This window comes from Triturus cristatus, chromosome 2_2, assembly GCF_964204655.1.
Source record: "Triturus cristatus chromosome 2_2, aTriCri1.1, whole genome shotgun sequence".
Taxonomy (NCBI): domain Eukaryota; kingdom Metazoa; phylum Chordata; class Amphibia; order Caudata; family Salamandridae; genus Triturus; species Triturus cristatus.
The window spans coordinates 777267492-777286754 of record NC_140582.1 but is presented as its reverse complement, the minus strand read 5'-3'; positions in this window follow the sequence as shown (position 1 = coordinate 777286754).

Genomic DNA, 19263 nt, shown 5'->3' with positions numbered 1-19263 from the left:
TGGGAGATTCCCAGGCTATAGTATATTTGCCGATAATCAGATTGAGATTTAGGCATTGTTCAACAGTTCCCAATTTACTTCTAAAGCCTAGCTGACATTTATTTAAGATGTGTTCCTCCTCAGCCCAGGATCTAATTTTATTATACCGGACCCTCCCCAGTATCTTAAGTGTGTTATCAATCAGGGAGATTGGTCTGTAACAACTAGGGTTGGATCGGTCCCCCTTTTTAAAAATTGGGACAATAATGCTGGTTGTCCAGTATTTGTTACATTATTAAAAACATTAAGTAAAAGAGGCGCCCAGAACTCCGGTTTATGCTTAATAAGATCAATGGAATGCGCGTCCGGGCCAGGGCCTTTTTACCTAAGCTTTGATGGATAGTTCCTCAACTTCTAATACTGAGATCTGAATTCAAGAAACAACATGAATGTCAAAGAGGTCCTCACTTTGAGATGGAGCTGTGTATATTTTAGAAAAGTGAGCTACCCAAGCTTCACTGGTTATATTGTGGCTTAAAGGGGTAAGTGTAAGGCCCATAGATCTCATGTCCTTAACTGCTGCCAAAAAACCATTTGTATTATTGAGTCTAGCGGCGCAAGCAAGTTTGTCCCAGGTTCTTTCAGGATCTCATCTTTTCGCTCCCTAGCCACTTCTATATAATATCGCCTCAATGATCTAACAAGGCTTACATCCTTTGGTACCGCTGAGAGTGCTAATCGGAGCTCTCTGTTTGCCCGAGAGCAAGCGTTATTAAACCACCTTGGGTTCTGGTTGTTATCAGATGAGCGCCTCGAGATCAGTTGCTTAATACCAGCACATAGATGGCTAAAAGCATTAACTGCCTAGGGATTGGGATCAATGGACGACAAACAAATCTCAATAGGTGATGGATATGTCGTTAACATTTTAGACAACAATTTACTATTATCAATGCCTTTCCAAATCAATCTCAAATTATCTGTTGAGGGCACTAAATTAGTGGCCCAAAGTTCTTTAACAAAATCTGGTCTGGGCGCAAACCTGATTGTCGTCGAGATTGGATTATGGTCCCCATGTACAGTAGATATGACCTCCGCTTTTGATAAAAAGTCTTCTAATGAGACAGATATAAAAACATAATCTATAATTGAAGAACAACCGTGACCTCTATATGTAGGAATTAAACAATTGTCATTATAATTTATGGCCGCAATACCATCACATTTGATAGATTGTGGTTAGACAGATTATCCAACAGTTCTATCCCCCTTTTACACAAGTGCACGTGAGTTGGATGGGCAGTGACTAGTTCTTTTGCCCCAGTAATCCTGGCATTAAAATCGCCACCCAAACAGATTCCAGCTAAGTTGTGGGACACCATTTGGCTTTGTAAATCCGAAACACATTGATGGAATTCATATTGGGTACAGACAAAAAATCATTATTGTAATAGTTAATAAAACAGATTGAGGCCCCCGTGTATAAATCAGGGCTTGAAAATTATCACTATTTGTGGTGAGAGTTTTAACACTTCCATCTGAGGAAATGTTGACCCAGATAGAAAATCCACCAAAAGGGCGACCTTCTTTGGGGACGGGTACTATAATATTAAACATTCAAACCCCTCTATGTATAAGTCTCTTGTTGCCCAAGTTTCCTGGAACATGAGGCTATCATATTTATTGACCACATTGACCCAATCTTCAGAGCCTATTTTGGAAGCTAAACCGGCAATATTCCAGCTTAGTACCTGAAGATTTGGATCATGTAGTTCTGAGGCATCATGTCCCAAGGGGTTGAGCATGGGTCTAGAGGGGGCAGGTTCCACTAATGTTGAAGTAGGCAGCAGTCAATACAGGCTATCTAGATCAGATAGAGCGGGAAACCTGTTCTGCAGCGCATGCGGGGGGATAACAGGTGTGTTTTGCTCAGAGTTCGGTTTATAGAAGAAGCCAAGGAGTAATGACCAAATAAGATAAGGTATGAAACTGTCGAGTTCCTGTGTCATCAATATCAGTCTTACCAGTGACGGTCAATGGAAATTGATGACAACACAGTCTCCCTCTATAGTTTTAGATGAAGATCCGACCCACCCTACCCTGTGCACCATTATGATGTCGCTGATGTTTGCCACCCTAAACCCTTTGTGTTTAACTAGCCAGTCAGCACTTTCATTTCGCAGTTGATCCCAAGACTCAGTCTGATTTTTTCCTAAGGGTGGGACTCCTGCAAGAACTAAGGCACAGGGACAAGCTGCCGGTGGTAGGCTAAGAACTTCTTCAATAGTCTCAACAGACCTGCTAACATAATTCTCAATGGCGGCAGTTGAACTCTGAGATTTAGGCACTAGGGAGACATTATTTACAGGGACTGTGGTGGTAGTGCGGGCTGCTGGGTGAGTTGGTGGATGTAAACTATTAAGGTCACCTGGCTTCAGTAATTATTTCTGGGCAGTGGGGGGTTTTGCTGAGAAACATTCTTTAACATTACAACAGGTGTCACAGGTGTCAGTTGGGGTAAGCTGCGTGGGAGTCAGGGTTTTCTGTTGCTGTTGCTTATTAGAGCTCATTACACACGTTGCGCTGGAGGACTGTAGTTTGGGAGCCCCCCCTTGTCGTGAAGTCGAATTGGGTATATTGTTGTGCGGACTTAATTTATTTGTTAATGACTCCAAACGATCTAGGCGTTTCCAGAGTGCAGTAAAATTCTTGTCTACAAGATCTCTAATGCGATCATACATAGTGTCTACGATGAATTCAATTGAGGTGTCCCCAAGTCTAAGATGAGTAGAAGGGCCTAATATGGACTCAGTTTGAGTATGGGTAGAGTGGTTTAGTATTTCAGATGGTGTTAAATCAACGGTAACATTAGTAGTTGTTGTGTCTACTGGAACCACTGTTCCTTGAATCCATGAGCTCAGGGCGGTGCATTGTTGTTGTTTCAAGCGTGAGAGTTGCTTCCTCTTGGAGCTATAAGGTTCAGTCAGTTTTCCTTTCCTTTTAGCCCCGGTAATTACTGGATTTGGCAAAACATTCATATTTGGAACTATGTCCTTATTACAGGTCACTGCTGAAGGATTCTCAGCAGCCCAAATACCCTCAACACCCTGGTTACTTTCCTTGTTGCAGCCATTTTCCAAAACAGGTGATTGCCTAGAGGGATTGAGTGATAAGTTTGGCGTCAGAGGGGGGGTAATACATCACCATCCTCATTTGATGAAACAGTATATGGAGTTGTTAGTCCCCGGGACAGTCGCCTCTCAGTTAAGTGACTCTCAGTGGCAACAATGTTCACTGCTCTCTCCAACATACTGTCTATGGAGGTGGTGGTGTGAGAACTTGGTAAGGTGTTGTGTTTCCCCATAGCGTGATGTGTCCACAATCGTAATTCTAACAGATATATGACTCACCGCAGGGTAGCTTGGAGGATGGAACCTGTCAGAGAGGTGGCCCAGCCCGGCCTCCTCCAGTCTCTGACGGGCGCAGATAGGCCCGCCCTTTGCCCAGGCACGTCCGCGCGCGTCCTGTGCTGTGGAAGGTTGCCGGTGCTCTTAACGCGCCTCCAGGCGTGAGTGCAGTGTCAGAGATGCGAGGCTGCCAGGAACTGTAGTTCAGCCGTTTCCCTCACGGCGCGTATTAAAGAATGTTGGCCGTTCCCCTCATGGCATATATTTGGTGATGTGAGCCGTTCACCTCACGGTGGTGGTGGCGGCAGGATCGGATATTCAAGCGTCCCATGCTGCGGGAGGTTGCCAGTGCTCTTAACGTGCCTCCAGGCACGAGTGCAGCGTCAGAGGCGTGAGGCTGCCGGGAACTGTAGTTCACCCGTTCCCATCACGGCTTGTGTTAAAGAATGTTGGCCATTCCCCTCACATATTCTAAGAGACAGTGGTCCCTGGGACAATGAGGAATGTGAATACAATGAATATAGCCCCAGTCGGTGCGATATTTGTGCCTGTATCCAGCCGGATAAAGGCAATTTAAATATGCAAAATAGAACAAAAAATTGCGAGTCAAATAACAGTGGGATACAAGCCTGTATCCATAGACCCACATAGAACAGACAAACAAAGTAAAAAGAGCTCAGGCAATTTGTGGTTGTTTCTATAAAGTCAAACATACATTGTGAAACAACAAATATGAGGAATTAACCTTTACACAATATTTAAATACGAGAATCAATGTATATAAGGTTGACTATTGTGTCGACAGCGTTTCGATCCTTATCAGTGAGATATTGGATCATCATCAGGACTATTGAATAAAGTGCCTGAAAAACATTTGCCTGCAGTGGGACCCTACAGTTGAGGGCAGTAGCAGTTGCAACCAGGATGGCAGGTGAGGCGCTTTGACCCTAGGAGATCGGATTTGTCAATGGAGAAAATAACATGATGCAGGAACCACTTTAAATTGTTAGCAGGTAGGGATGGACTTACGGCATGATGAACCTATTATGGCAGCCTAGATGAGGGAGGGGATGCTCATGATACTCGCAAGATTGTAGTTTTTGGGTCAGCAGTGAATTGGCGTCAAATGCAGCTCATTGCGGCGTGGGGGTGATTCTGGCGTATATTTGGTGGTATGAGCCGTTCCCCTCATGGCAGTGGTGGCGGCAAGACCGGACCTTCAAGCGTCCCGCGCTGCGGGTGGGTTCCGTTGCTCTTTACGCTCCTCCGGGCGCGAGTGCAGCATCAGAGGCGTGAGGCTGCCGGGAACTGTAGTTCAGCCATTCCCCTCATGGCGTGTGTTAAAGAATGTTGGCCGTTCCCCTCATGGTGTATATTTGGTGGTGTGAGCCATTCCCCTCACGGCGGTGGTGGCGGCAAGACCGGACCTTCAAGCGTCCCCATACTGTAGGTTCTCCCATAGACTATGAGGGGCTAGGGGCTATGAGCTTGACCAGAATGAACTTTCCTAGCAGTTGGAGAAAAGAATATAGGTCTGATAGTGTATTATCTTTTGTGGTTATAGGTAGTTGGAAATTTGTAACACTTTTGTGGAACTCTCACATACATGTCTATTTGTTCTATATTTTTTCAACACTACATTCTTATTATTGTACAGATATGTCTTTCAGATACATGTGTATATGTTCAACTTCAGAAGCATATTTTTTTATATCCTACACATGTGTAAATTGTTTTGGATTTTACATATTCTTACCTTTCCATAAATATTATTAATTGCTCACTTTTAATTTTGGAAATTGTTGTTGTGATATTCAGATTACCATCTACACCAACATGAACATCTTACAAAGTGTAAACTTATCTATCTTTGGGCCTAGACATACATTTTTCTTAACTTAGCATTTTTATATGTAATAAAGACATTTTGTATTTTTTCAACCAAAATTAAATGTTTTACTTACAAATATAGAGATAAATTGGACAAACACAAATCTTCTTCCGTATTGGGGAATAGTATGAGGGTGTAAATCAAAGTAGAAGTCAAATTTAAACCCCAAAACTTTTAAAGTCCTGGATTCCCCTGACAAATTGCCTCCAAAAGGCACCTATGCCAAAGTTCCTCCTCAAAAGGGTGTGGGTCACTGTTGGATCTGGTCCTTTTTACAGGGTTATCCCCAAAACATTTTGCCTCACCCCATCTATTTTTGTGACCTTTGTTTTGTTGGATTTAGGACTCTGGGCACTGTGCCACTGCTAATCAGCACTAAAGTGCATGTGCTCTCTTCTCCGGAACATGGTATGATTGATTTACACATGTTTAGCATGTTTGATTTACTTGTACGTCCCCTGGCAAAGTGGTATTCTAAATACCCAGGGCCAGTAATCTAAATGCTACTAGTGTGCCTGCAAAACTGCATATGCCACCCACTGACGTAGCCTTTGAAACTTGTCTCAGGCCTGCCACTATAGGGCCTTTGTGCGCAGTTTGCTGCCACCTTGATGTGGCATTTAAAACAAACTACTTGCCTAGGTTTAAACTCCTCTTTTATTACACATACATCACCCCTAATTTAAGCCCTATGGGCAGGGTGCTATATACGTAAAAGATAGGACATGTGCCTTTATTGTGTAGCTTGTCCTAGTAGTGAAATCCAGACTATTTCATTTCTCATTGCTGTGAGCCCTATTCCTCTCATAGGCTAGCACTGGAGATTCCCTTATATAGTCTTCAGTGATAATTCCTAATCTGAAAGGAGTAGTGTTGCTATTTTGGTATGTTTCGAATGGTAACGATAAATACTGCTTACTGGTGTAGTTAGATCTTACATTACTATTTTGGAACTGCACTTTTAGAAAGTGGGCATTTATCTGTGCTTATGACTCTTTGTGATTTGCTGCCTGACCGCAATCCACGTCTGGGCTGGGGTGACAACTATGCGTTGTGCATACTTTCCAGACAGCCATTACACAGGAAGGGTTGTGAGTGACAGGGTTGCATCTGCATTCATCTGCATACTGATGGTCTTCCTGGGCTGGATGAGGGTGTTCACACTTTACAATGGTATACGCTTTGTCTCGTCCTCACATAAAGTGCTGATTTACCCCCCTACTGTTATCCAGAACCAGGTCTGGGTTGAAAAGGATTGTTGTGCACTTCTAAAGGTTCCTGTGAAGTCACCCCCTACATTAAATACATTTTTGAATATAAGTACAGGGGCTCTAACCCCATTTTTTAAAGCATTTTGGGAACTGGAACTGAACCTCTGTCAGAAGGACTGCTGCTCTGCTTAAAGCACTCAACTGAACTCATTTTCTGCTTGCTAACCTGCTTCCTGCTAACTTCTCTGCTGCTTAAAGGACTTGACTCGACTGCTTTTATGCTTGTTGCCCTACCGCCTGCTGCTCTCTGCCTCTGTTCTAACCAGAGACATTGTGTGGACTTGTAACCAGATGCTACTGGCTTTATAATTTCCCCCATTGTCAAGAGGACTGTGGTGCTTCTAGGAGGAACCTACCTTTGTGTGTCCCCATGCTCTCCCATGGCTTTTGGCTTGCCCAGTGCCGTGCAAGTTCGGCGAGTGGTGAATGCTGTCTAAGGCTCTGTGTGTTTTCACCCAGCGTGTGGTAAGTGCCTTATCCCTTGCAATTGCTGCATGCAGTGCAGGATGAGTGATTAAATTTTGCTGGTCTAAACCCGAGGCGGGGGCTTGTGGCAGCAGATTACTACAGTGAAGTGCATGATGAACACTTCCCTACTTCTCATGAATTCACCGGAGCTATGCTACAACCTGAAGGCAGTCCCAAGGTGGGGGTAATATCAGGTACAGTGCAGCGGATACAACCGCCCTGAGCTCATTGGCGGGCGGCCATGTTCATCAAAAGGGGGCTGAGTTGCAATGAGTGGTGGCAGCTGCAACACATGCTGATGGGCAGCTGCAGTTTTGTTATGCTTGTTGTAGCAGCTTTACATTAAGCTTGTAGACAGCTGCCTTGGTGTACTGGAGGGGGGACCACACGAGGTCTCTCCATGCAGCCCTTGAGTTTGTGCCTACCCCTCACTTAACAGCACACACTGTGGGGGCATTGTGGATGTACCTATTCGCATTGGGGCATCTTTTCTCCTTGGATTCAGCAGCACAGGGCAGATCCTCAAAAGAAGCCTCTGTTTTGTGGATCTAGTAAGTTGATAAAATTACCCTATCATTTATAGTAGTTGCGCATGAGCTCCTGCAGCCTACGTTTAATGCCAGCAACCAATATTTCCTTCCAGGCTCACAACAATTACTGTAACTCCACTAATAGGGGTGCTGGGGTATATTCTTTCTGATGTTTCTGGTGATATTTCATGATTTCTGCACTACTGGTGATATTATATGATGTCTGTCATGCCTCTAAGCTAACTGCTGCATTTCTTGCACTAATGTTCTAATATAAGTTGTTTTGATTCTTCCACAATATCAATCAATCAATCAAGGGTTTATAAAGCACACTACTCACCCGTGAGGGTCTCAAGGCGCTGGGGGGGGCAGCTCCGGATCAGTCGAATAGCCAGGGTCTGAGGTCATTCCTGAAAGTGTGAAGGGTTGGGGAGCATCTGATGTTCACGGGGAGCTCGTTCCAGGTCTTGGCTGCAATGTAGGAGAAGGCTCTCCCACCTGTTCTGTTTCTGCGGATGCGGGGGACCTCTGCCATGGCAGGGTCGGCGGAGCGGAGGTTCCTCTTGGGTACTTGGAAGGATACTTTTCGTTGAGGTATTTGGGTCCGATGTCGTTGAGGGATTTGTAGGCGTGGGTGAGGTGTTTGAAGATGACCCTTTTCTCGACGAGGAGCCAGTGGAGGTCTTGCAGGATACTGAGTACTATCACAGGATTGCATAATATGCACAGTATTTATGTTCATGTCATTTTGGTCTATGTTTTATGTACAATATATACTATATTTTCATATAATCCTGTGTGGAATCTCTTTTGCGATGTATTCATTGTGTTTCTGTGGGAGTGTGTTCCACAAACGCTTTACACATTGCCTGGAATGATAAGCCTGGCTGCTCTGCATCAAGCTACCCGAGGAAATAAACCGGTTTTCTTTGGTATATAACTTACTTGCCCTGACCAGAAAGCCCATTTCTAACAGTCAGCACATGCAGATGTTGCCAGGCACCTGAAGCCGCTAAGGAGAGGGGTTGTGGCACTTCTTGAATTGTTTTTTCTCCTTAGGGGAAGGGTGTGAGTGTGTTATTGTCTGGGATAGGGTGTCAGAAGAGGAAAAAGTGGAGGCTGCTGGGGTGGGTGTGGTATTTAGGGTTCTTTGTGGATATTGGTGTGAGGGTGTTGTGTTGGGATCAGGGCAGTGGCAGCTCGCCGAGGTTGTGCTGCGGGGTGGTGGGGCGGGGTGGGGGAAGGGCAGGGTGGGGGTAGTAAACTCCAGCATACAGCCAAAGGGAGTTAAGTATATAACTAAATAAATAAATAAATAAAACAATTTACATTGCACGCGCTGCAACGCCAACTCAGCGATGCAGTGTGCGCAATGTAAATTGTTTTATTTATTTACTTAACTCCCTTTGGCCGTATGCCAGAGTTTAATTATTTGGGTTATCTACGATAGCATTAGAGCCCACCGTAGCGGGCTCTACCAGCCATTAAAGGCCTGCTCCAGAGTTTAACAAGGGAGCGGGCCTTTAATGGCCAGTACAGCTCGTTATGGAGGGCACTAAGGCTATAAGAACATTCCACCCCTAGAGGGCAGAATTTTCGAATTAGTAAAAACAAATACCCCTTGGAGCCCTAGGGGGTTTAAATCATCTCGGATTCCGAGAGGCCTTTGTTCACAGCAACAGGTGTGAAGAAAGTCAAACATTGGAATGTTGGAGCTCCGGGCATCTACCAGCCATTAGAAGCCAGGAGCATGCCATTGTTTTAAATAGATCTCCCAACATTCCAATGTTCTAATTTATTTTACATATATTTAGCTGTTGATGTGCTGTGAATTAAATAATTTTGTGATGCCTTCAATCATCTTGTAAACTAATTTTTACAAATGCTGTCTTCATTATGTTTGAGCGTATTACCATCCTTTTTGTGAAGGAGTATGAAATCCCCATCATAAAAACTGTAATTAAATATGAATGATGTTCACAGTTTGCCATGATTCCTGTAGTTGACCTGCGTTAAAACAACAAACACACCAATCTTCTTGCTAACACATTCTTTCTTCAGTATAAGGTTTTGCTCCTGGTACCATTTCTATTGTAACACCGCAGGGTTGTGCATTCTGAACCCCAGATTTTATAAAGCTAATTTAATTGGCGTTAGGACTCTGGCCACTTTACTTAACCCTTCTAAACAGTGTAAAGTGCATCTGTTTTTTTGCTCTTAAAACATGGTCAAATTTGAACTTACATGACTGGCACTAGTAATTTACTTATAATCCCCTGTTATATAGTTCAGGCAGTGCCCAAGGCCTGTAAAATAAAAGGCTACCTTTGCACTGAAGCATGTGCCACACACTACAGGAGCCCCTTAAAACTGCTGTAGCCACTTAAAACATGTATCAGAACTGGAGCTTCGCAGCCTGTAGTGCAGCTTTAAACTTGCCCAGACTAACATATCTTGCTGTGACATATGAGTTGCCCCTACAGTAGGGCCACAGCTCAGAGATCAGGGTGCCTATTAGATGGAAAGTATGACATATAATAATAATTTTCAGACATGTCCTACTGGGAAAATCCTCTAAAAGCTATTTTCAATAGTGTAGGCTGTGCACTGCCTTAGGCAGACATTGTTTTAGCTATTGTCAAACAATAAGAGTTGCCAGGAAAATGCATCTTCTACTCAATGCAATTGTAAAGTAAAATCCTCTGAAAAAGTTAAGATGGTTTTTAAGTTAAAATTTAAAAAATCCACTTTAATAATGTTTTAATTTCTCTGACTAAAAGAGGCCTTCTTGTGAGCTTACAGTTGCACCTAAGTGTCAATTGCTCTCCTCTCAAGTTTCGTTAAATACAAAGGGGCTGGGTGTGGGGCACACAGGGCTATCCTGTCAGGATGAGTAGGGAGGAGCTGTGGTCTGCACCACTTACACTTTAAAGGGCTCTGTTACCCTCGCATAGAAATAAATATGACCCCAGGCCTGCCCTGGACATTGCACCTTAAACAGAATTGAGCCAGGGCCAGGGGAAGCATAAGGGAGCTTACCAGAACTGGTTTGCACCTTGATAGTGTGCTTGCCCACCACCAACAGGCTGCCAAAGGATTTAATGGGTATCACTCTCAGTTTCTTTTCAGTACACTACTGGACCTGCAAAGACCACAAGAAGGACTGCTCTGTTGATCTGCAGGGGGCACTGGACCTGCTGCCCTGTTTCTCCAGGGTCAGTTGGCTGGCCTTCTGTGTGAGCAATAGGGACACAACAAGTCTCCAGAGACACAAAATTAATCAGATTTCTCAAAAAATCTGCAAAAATGCTCAAACAATGTCTGCAACTTTGACCACTTTTAGTCTATCCTGCAACCTGCACAGAGAACACACCCAACTAGATATGCTCTGGGGCTTTCCTTGGCCTCTGCTGTAGTAAGTCTTTGTTCCCAAGAAGCCCCACTCAGGTACAGGGTCTTTGGGGAGGTGCTAAAGTGTACTACTCATGCCATTTTGAAAAGTGAGACTCAAAACATTTTAGGAAGGAAATCGCCCTAAAAACCAACAGAAGACTGGGACCTACATGACAGCCTACCCACCGAAGTTGCATTTTCAATGATTTAGATTCTGCTCCATTCTTTTCCAGTTGCTCGTCTATTTTGATGCTTCTTGATAATTTGTCCCCTTCCTACACTATCTTATGGGAAGTAACCCCACATTCACAAGTGCTGCAAAAGACAGGGACACAACAAAATGTTGTTTACTTGATGTAGCATTTTCACTCCGTGATGGCAACCAGAGCTGATGACACATATTCTCAATATGACTTATTTTTGTACAGAAATTGACCATCTAGGATCTATGACATACATGGCAAGAAAAGGTACGTAAGGTTAGAAAGAAGTTAAGACATGTGTTTTCTGAACATCAATCTCAGATTAAGAGCATTCTAAAAAAATATTGGATTCAAGTGGAAAATGTGGATGCCCTCACTTTTATTCTCCCAGCTACAAATTTGCATTGTGGTACTAGTAGTAGGTGGCCAATATTGTCATACCAAAGTTCTTATGTTCAGAATGTGTGTGCTAAAGATTTGCCACATCAATGTCTCTGTGTCAATATTGCATAGTTTTCCTCCTTCGGGCAATGTTTTAGGCCTTAAAAACCTTAGGAATACGCATAATTTTTTTCAAACTTCTGTTAAATAAATTACATTTTCATTTTCTAATGAACAGCTCTATTGCTGAGTTGCATTAGCAATGTGTAGATGTGTTAAGCCTTTTAACCAATATGAACACACGGCCAACCAGTTGCCTGATGTCTAACAAAAACCACGCATATGCATCTCAGATGGACCATGGAAATATGCATGGAAAACCTTGGCACATCAATTAGATTTTACAAAATCTGCATAGTTGTTAAATTTTGCCTTTAGATTACTCCAGCCTTCAGTGGACACACTAAGACATCTTGGGACACCCCGAAAATAATATTTTTAACACACATTAAAACCTAACATACAGTTACCCTCCTGTTGCGGATCCATGGCACTGAGGTCCCCGACCAGCAGTTGGTAGGTAGATACTGACCATTAAGGGGGCCAGGATACACTGCATCCACTTCCACTCCCAGAAGGACTTCCCCAGCCACACCTCTTCTGCTATTCCAGTCTACAGCCGCTTGTGGACCCCAGGGTTCGCATCTTCCTAACGAGGGCCTGACATCTGTTTTTTTTTTTTTGGGTGGGGCTGCCCTGGACATAAGGCAAAAAAGAGGAAAAAAAGAAAAAAAAACTTAGGGGCATATGCATCAACATAATGATTTGTGATTCCTAAATTGTGAATATTACCGACCGAGTCGCAAATTGAAATGCATCAAAAAAATCGCGTTTTGTTTGTGATTCAGTCAAATTCGCAATCGCAATTTGCGATCATGAATTACTGACTCGCAATTATAGCGAGTATGCTGTTAGGGAATCGTAAATAGCGATTCCGAGAATCTGATGCGGCATGATGATGTCACAATCAGGAAGTGATCCATCCCTTGCTGTTACCTGTATGCTGAGAGTGAAGAGGAGGAGGCAGACTGCAGGAGAATAGCGTTAGGAAGCATTTTGGGACATCTGAACTGGTTCAGTTACCAGCATGGGATCAGAAACACCACAGAAGGAGCGCAAAAGAAAGCTGAAATTCAGTGAAGAGAAGTTGGAAATACTCATTGAGGAAGTTGTGAGAAGCCATGAAAAACTTTTGGGCAAACAGTCACTGTAGGTCCCAGAGTCAGAAAAACTAAAATTATGGCAGGGGATCCAAATAAAAATCAGCACAGTGGGGGTCACATAGCGCTCAATTCCAGATTTGCGTAAACGGTGGTATGACCTGCGGAGCTGGGCCAAGGAAAGGGTTTCTGTAAGGCTTGCTGAAGCAAAAAAAAACTGGAGGAGGACCATCCACACAAACAGAGTGATGTCAATCGATTCTCAGCACCACCCATTACCTCCCAAGGTAAGATGCATGCAAATTACCATACAATGTTAGAATTACTAAACATACTCCGTAAGTCAGATAGTATTCCAGACCATGTTTTACTTGTAACACACAAATGCATTATAGGAATAGCAGTCAGCAAATCCAAATGGGAAGGCAAGTGGGAGCAAACCAGCAAAGTCGCAATCAATTGAGACAAGCAAGTTAATCCCCACACACAGTGTGATTTGAAAAAACTTTATGTAACAATACAATGTGCAAAGCTGAAAACATGTCCAAATATACAAACTAAAAATGCACTGTTTAACGTCACAGATGCACCTGAGCAGGAGTCAGATGACAGTGAAGGCCATGCACCCCCGGAGAGTGAGTCACAGTCAGGAGAAGACACTGCAGTGTCACCATCACCCACAACACCTGCACCCACAAGAAGCAGGATCACAGTGCCACCATTGCCTGCATTAGACACAGAGGATGAGGGCCAACCTGACCCTCCAACAGTACAGCCTGTGCAGACAACCACATCAAGACCACATGTCCTGCTGCAAACTAGGAATCTCTGCATCGGGAGACGCAGGACAGCAGCACAGATGTGAGATGACGAAGGTAACTGTTCAACATCTTTTGCTGGACTGGAGAACGAAATGTTGAAGGTACAGTGCCTGCAATGTAAACACATGAATTCAATGCAGGCACACCTTTCATCTCTTGCAAGCAACATGGGAGAGATGAGTGACAGCATCAAACATCTCACAACAGCTGTGCAGAAAGGTCGCAGGGAAACAAATTAACAATTTGTTGAGCTCACACCAGCACTCAGGGACTTATGTAAGGTGATGCAAGAAGACCAGGTGTCTCATCGCAAAAGACACCATCAATTTCCTGGATACTTGGATGGGTACACAAGGGCCATCAACCAGCTAAGCACAACAAATGTACAAAAATCCCGACGTGCTGTAGGCATGCAGTTGTAAATGACACATTGCTGCTGTGATGTGGCCAGGGGACTGATACAGGTCACCAATGCAGTGGAGCAATTGCAAACAAATTCTGTAGCTGCCAGTAGTGTCATGGGTGGAGGGGATAATGAGGATGCCTCCAGCCACAGTAGCAGCATAGCAGCTGTGACAGAATGTAGGAGGTGCAGCACTCGGAATACTCCAGCATCAGAGTGCTCAAACAGGGATGTGTCAGAGCACCTAGGGAGTGTGTGGACGCGGAAAATAGTGTGGACATGTGTACAGGATTGTCTTTTGGTGATGTAACCCTTATCTAGATTTGTCTGGAGTGATGTAGAAGTACTATGGCAAAGTGTTCCAGTTGCGTTCAAATTTACACATTGGACTTTTTCTTCTCGGCATGTGTGCACTAACACAAAAAGAAGTCTTTCTTTTTTAAATAAATCCAAATGGCAAAGAAACAATGTAGTGTCTGATTTATTATTACACACCTCAAAAATAATTCTACGTTATTTCTGCACGTCGCTGTCTTCCTTCTTCTGCACTTCATGCACTTGCTGCTTGTTGTGGTTGTGATGTCTCCTCGTCTTCGTCGGGTACGCTATCTGATATTTCCAGGGGTACGCCTCTAGCAGTTGCTATGTTATGCAACATGGCACAAGTGGAAACAATTTTACAGCAAGTGTCTGGCCTGTACTGCAATGCTCTGCCGCTTTTATGTAGGCAGCGGAAGTGACTTTTCAGTAGGCCAAAGGTCCTCTCAACCACATTGCGCGTGGACCTGTGCACTGCATTGAACCACAGTTCACTTGGTGTACTTGGATTCAGGTATGGTGTCAAGATGAATGAGTGCACAGCATATGCACTGTCACCTATGGGGTAAAAGGCAATAGTTTAGTCGATTAGCCACTGCTATATCTCACAATGACCTGAGAATCAGCATAAGAGAGTGACATGTGTTTACCAGCAGGTACCCTTCGCCAAATTCACCCCGAAGGAGACGTGTATGTATGCCACTGTGTCTGAAAATGAAGGAATCATGCGTACTACCTGGGAATCTTGCCACTATGTCTGTGATGATGTGCTTTGCATTACATATGACTTGTATATTCAGTGAATGATATGACTTCCTATTCCTGTAAATGTACTCATTCACTGAGGGGGGACATATTGTTACATGCGTCCCATCAATGAAGCCAATTAAATGGGGATGTTGGCTATCTGATAAAAGTCCAATTTTGTTTCCTGCAATTCCTGTGAGGTAGAGGGAAATCTGATGTGGTGGTGCATCCTCAGCAATATGGCACCCAGGAGTGAGTTAAAGAAATGCGATAGTGCCCTTTGGGAAACCCCTCCTGCTGCAGCTATATCCCTCTGGGAGCTACTTGAGGCTAGGCGGTGGAGTGAGCATAGGACCTGCTCATGGGTGAGGATGGCATGTGTTCTGAGAGTCTGACGCTGCAGTAGTAGATCTAATTCAGCTATCAGATCACAGATCATGGATGAATTCAACCTATATTTCTCAATAATCTCTTCTTCTGTCTGCCCCAACAATGTAATGCGCACTTTAAAAATGTGTCCCTGTATCCTCCTACTTCTCTGTACTGCTGCTTGTATCCTCATCCTCCTCGCCCTGACATACAGCGCGGCCATTGTGAAACATTCTGAGGCATTCTGGGCCTGTTTAAATAGTTTTCAGTTGGTTAATACCAGATGTGAATTGCTGCTATTTTGCATGTGCTAAATAGCGAATACTAGCGTAATCGCAAATTGCCAATGTTTGATGTATTGGTATGAGAATCCATATTTGCGAATTTGCAAATAAGGAATCGCTATTTCATTATCGCAAAATTGAGAATCGCAAAATTAGTGATTTCACATCAAAATTTGCGATTTTCAATGATGCATTGCATAGTTCTATTTTGCGATTTTCAAACAGCTGTTTTTTGCTAATAGCACGGTTTGCGATTGCAAATTAGCTTGATGCATGTGTCCCTTAATGTTTTATGTGTCCACATCACAATGTTTGCTAACTCCAGTCCTACCTTTTTGAAAGTATAAGCACAAAAGTTAAACTTTTTTAGGACCTTTAATCATAATTTATGGGTTTTTAGTTTGGTTTAAGTACTAGCACAGCAACTATTGACAAAAGGAGCACCTTTTTGAAGCCCACCTATCTTAGGAGCCTCGAGATCCATACTAAGGGACTCACTAACATCCCTTCTGAAATGTTTTAACACAACATCCATTTAGGTCATTCATTTTAGGACAACCATTTCCTCTTAGATGCATGCCCAATATCTACAGAGGCAGATATTGGTGCTTTCCAATGTGCTCTGTAGCAACAAATTTTAGTAGGTGAGGATACACTACATTTTAGCCTCAAAAACCTTGTTGAAAAACCTCTCTGTATGAATTCATTGTGGCTGGAACAACATGTTAAAATAGCAAATGTGGTTCCTTTACCTGACCCTCAGCATAGCCATACAGCTGGATAGAGTAAGGCAGAGCTTCAGGTGTGAAGTTGGGGGCCCTGTGTTCAAATGACCCAGTCGATTCAATTCAATTTTCTTTATTCGGCTATGAAATTGCCATGAAAGCACATGATAAAATACAATAAATATACATTAAAAACATCATATTTCATAAGTCATTAAGTGCTTAAAACATTGAAATAAGAGAGAAAGAAATCAAGAATCAAGCATTGTTTTCCTAGAGGATACAGAAGCTTGAAGGACCATAGTTATGCAGCAATAAGTTTATTATCAGACAGAGTACGCAAGAAGCAATATGCCTGCATACAAAATCGTATCTTTCTGATTCTCATAAATGGTATTAGAAATTTCAGAGTATATACCATGTAAAAACCACAGGAAATAAATGCTGCATTTTTTGTTTTGAATAGTTTTTGAATGGGCATGCCCTCAATTCAAGCCCCTGCTGATACCCACTTGGGAAGCATAGAAGATATTTTATCATTCTAACCCTAAAGCTACACAATAGGGACCGTGTCTACAAGATCTCTAATGCGATCATACATAGTGTCTACGATGAATTCAATTGAGGTGTCCCCAAGTCTAAGATGAGTAGAAGGGCCTAATATGGACTCAGTTTGAGTATGGGTAGAGTGGTTTAGTATTTCAGATGGTGTTAAATCAACGGTAACATTAGTAGTTGTTGTGTCTACTGGAACCACTGTTCCTTGAATCCATGAGCTCAGGGCGGTGCATTGTTGTTGTTTCAAGCGTGAGAGTTGCTTCCTCTTGGAGCTATAAGGTTCAGTCAGTTTTCCTTTCCTTTTAGCCCCGGTAATTACTGGATTTGGCAAAACATTCATATTTGGAACTATGTCCTTATTACAGGTCACTGCTGAAGGATTCTCAGCAGCCCAAATACCCTCAACACCCTGGTTACTTTCCTTGTTGCAGCCATTTTCCAAAACAGGTGATTGCCTAGAGGGATTGAGTGATAAGTTTGGCGTCAGAGGGGGGGTAATACATCACCATCCTCATTTGATGAAACAGTATATGGAGTTGTTAGTCCCCGGGACAGTCGCCTCTCAGTTAAGTGACTCTCAGTGGCAACAATGTTCACTGCTCTCTCCAACATACTGTCTATGGAGGTGGTGGTGTGAGAACTTGGTAAGGTGTTGTGTTTCCCCATAGCGTGATGTGTCCACAATCGTAATTCTAACAGATATATGACTCACCGCAGGGTAGCTTGGAGGATGGAACCTGTCAGGGAGGTGGCCCAGCCCGGCCTCCTCCAGTCTCTGACGGGCGCAGATAGGCCCGCCCTTTGCCCAGGCACGTCCGCGCGCGTCCTGTGCTGTGGAAGGTTGCCGGTGCTCTTAACGCGCCTCCAGGCGTGAGTGCAGTGTCAGAGATGCGAGGCTGCCAGGAACTGTAGTTCAGCCGTTTCCCTCACGGCGCGTATTAAAGAATGTTGGCCGTTCCCCTCATGGCATATATTTGGTGATGTGAGCCGTTCACCTCACGGTGGTGGTGGCGGCAGGATCGGATATTCAAGCGTCCCATGCTGCGGGAGGTTGCCAGTGCTCTTAACGTGCCTCCAGGCACGAGTGCAGCGTCAGAGGCGTGAGGCTGCCGGGAACTGTAGTTCACCCGTTCCCATCACGGCTTGTGTTAAAGAATGTTGGCCATTCCCCTCACATATTCTAAGAGACAGTGGTCCCTGGGACAATGAGGAATGTGAATACAATGAATATAGCCCCAGTCAGTGCGATATTTGTGCCTGTATCCAGCCGGATAAAGGCAATTTAAATATGCAAAATAGAACAAAAAATTGCGAGTCAAATAACAGTGGGATACAAGCCTGTATCCATAGACCCACATAGAACAGACAAACAAAGTAAAAAGAGCTCAGGCAATTTGTGGTTGTTTCTATAAAGTCAAACATACATTGTGAAACAACAAATATGAGGAATTAACCTTTACACAATATTTAAATACGAGAATCAATGTATATAAGGTTGACTATTGTGTCGACAGCGTTTCGATCCTTATCAGTGAGATATTGGATCATCATCAGGACTATTGAATAAAGTGCCTGAAAAACATTTGCCTGCAGTGGGACCCTACAGTTGAGGGCAGTAGCAGTTGCAACCAGGATGGCAGGTGAGGCGCTTTGACCCTAGGAGATCGGATTTGTCAATGGAGAAAATAACATGATGCAGGAACCACTTTAAATTGTTAGCAGGTAGGGATGGACTTACGGCATGATGAACCTATTATGGCAGCCTAGATGAGGGAGGGGATGCTCATGATACTCGCAAGATTGTAGTTTTTGGGTCAGCAGTGAATTGGCGTCAAATGCAGCTCATTGCGGCGTGGGGGTGATTCTGGCGTATATTTGGTGGTATGAGCCGTTCCCCTCATGGCAGTGGTGGCGGCAAGACCGGACCTTCAAGCGTCCCGCGCTGCGGGTGGGTTCCGTTGCTCTTTACGCTCCTCCGGGCGCGAGTGCAGCATCAGAGGCGTGAGGCTGCCGGGAACTGTAGTTCAGCCATTCCCCTCATGGCGTGTGTTAAAGAATGTTGGCCGTTCCCCTCATGGTGTATATTTGGTGGTGTGAGCCATTCCCCTCACGGCGGTGGTGGCGGCAAGACCGGACCTTCAAGCGTCCCCATACTGTAGGTTCTCCCATAGACTATGAGGGGCTAGGGGCTATGAGCTTGACCAGAATGAACTTTCCTAGCAGTTGGAGAAAAGAATATAGGTCTGATAGTGTATTATCTTTTGTGGTTATAGGTAGTTGGAAATTTGTAACACT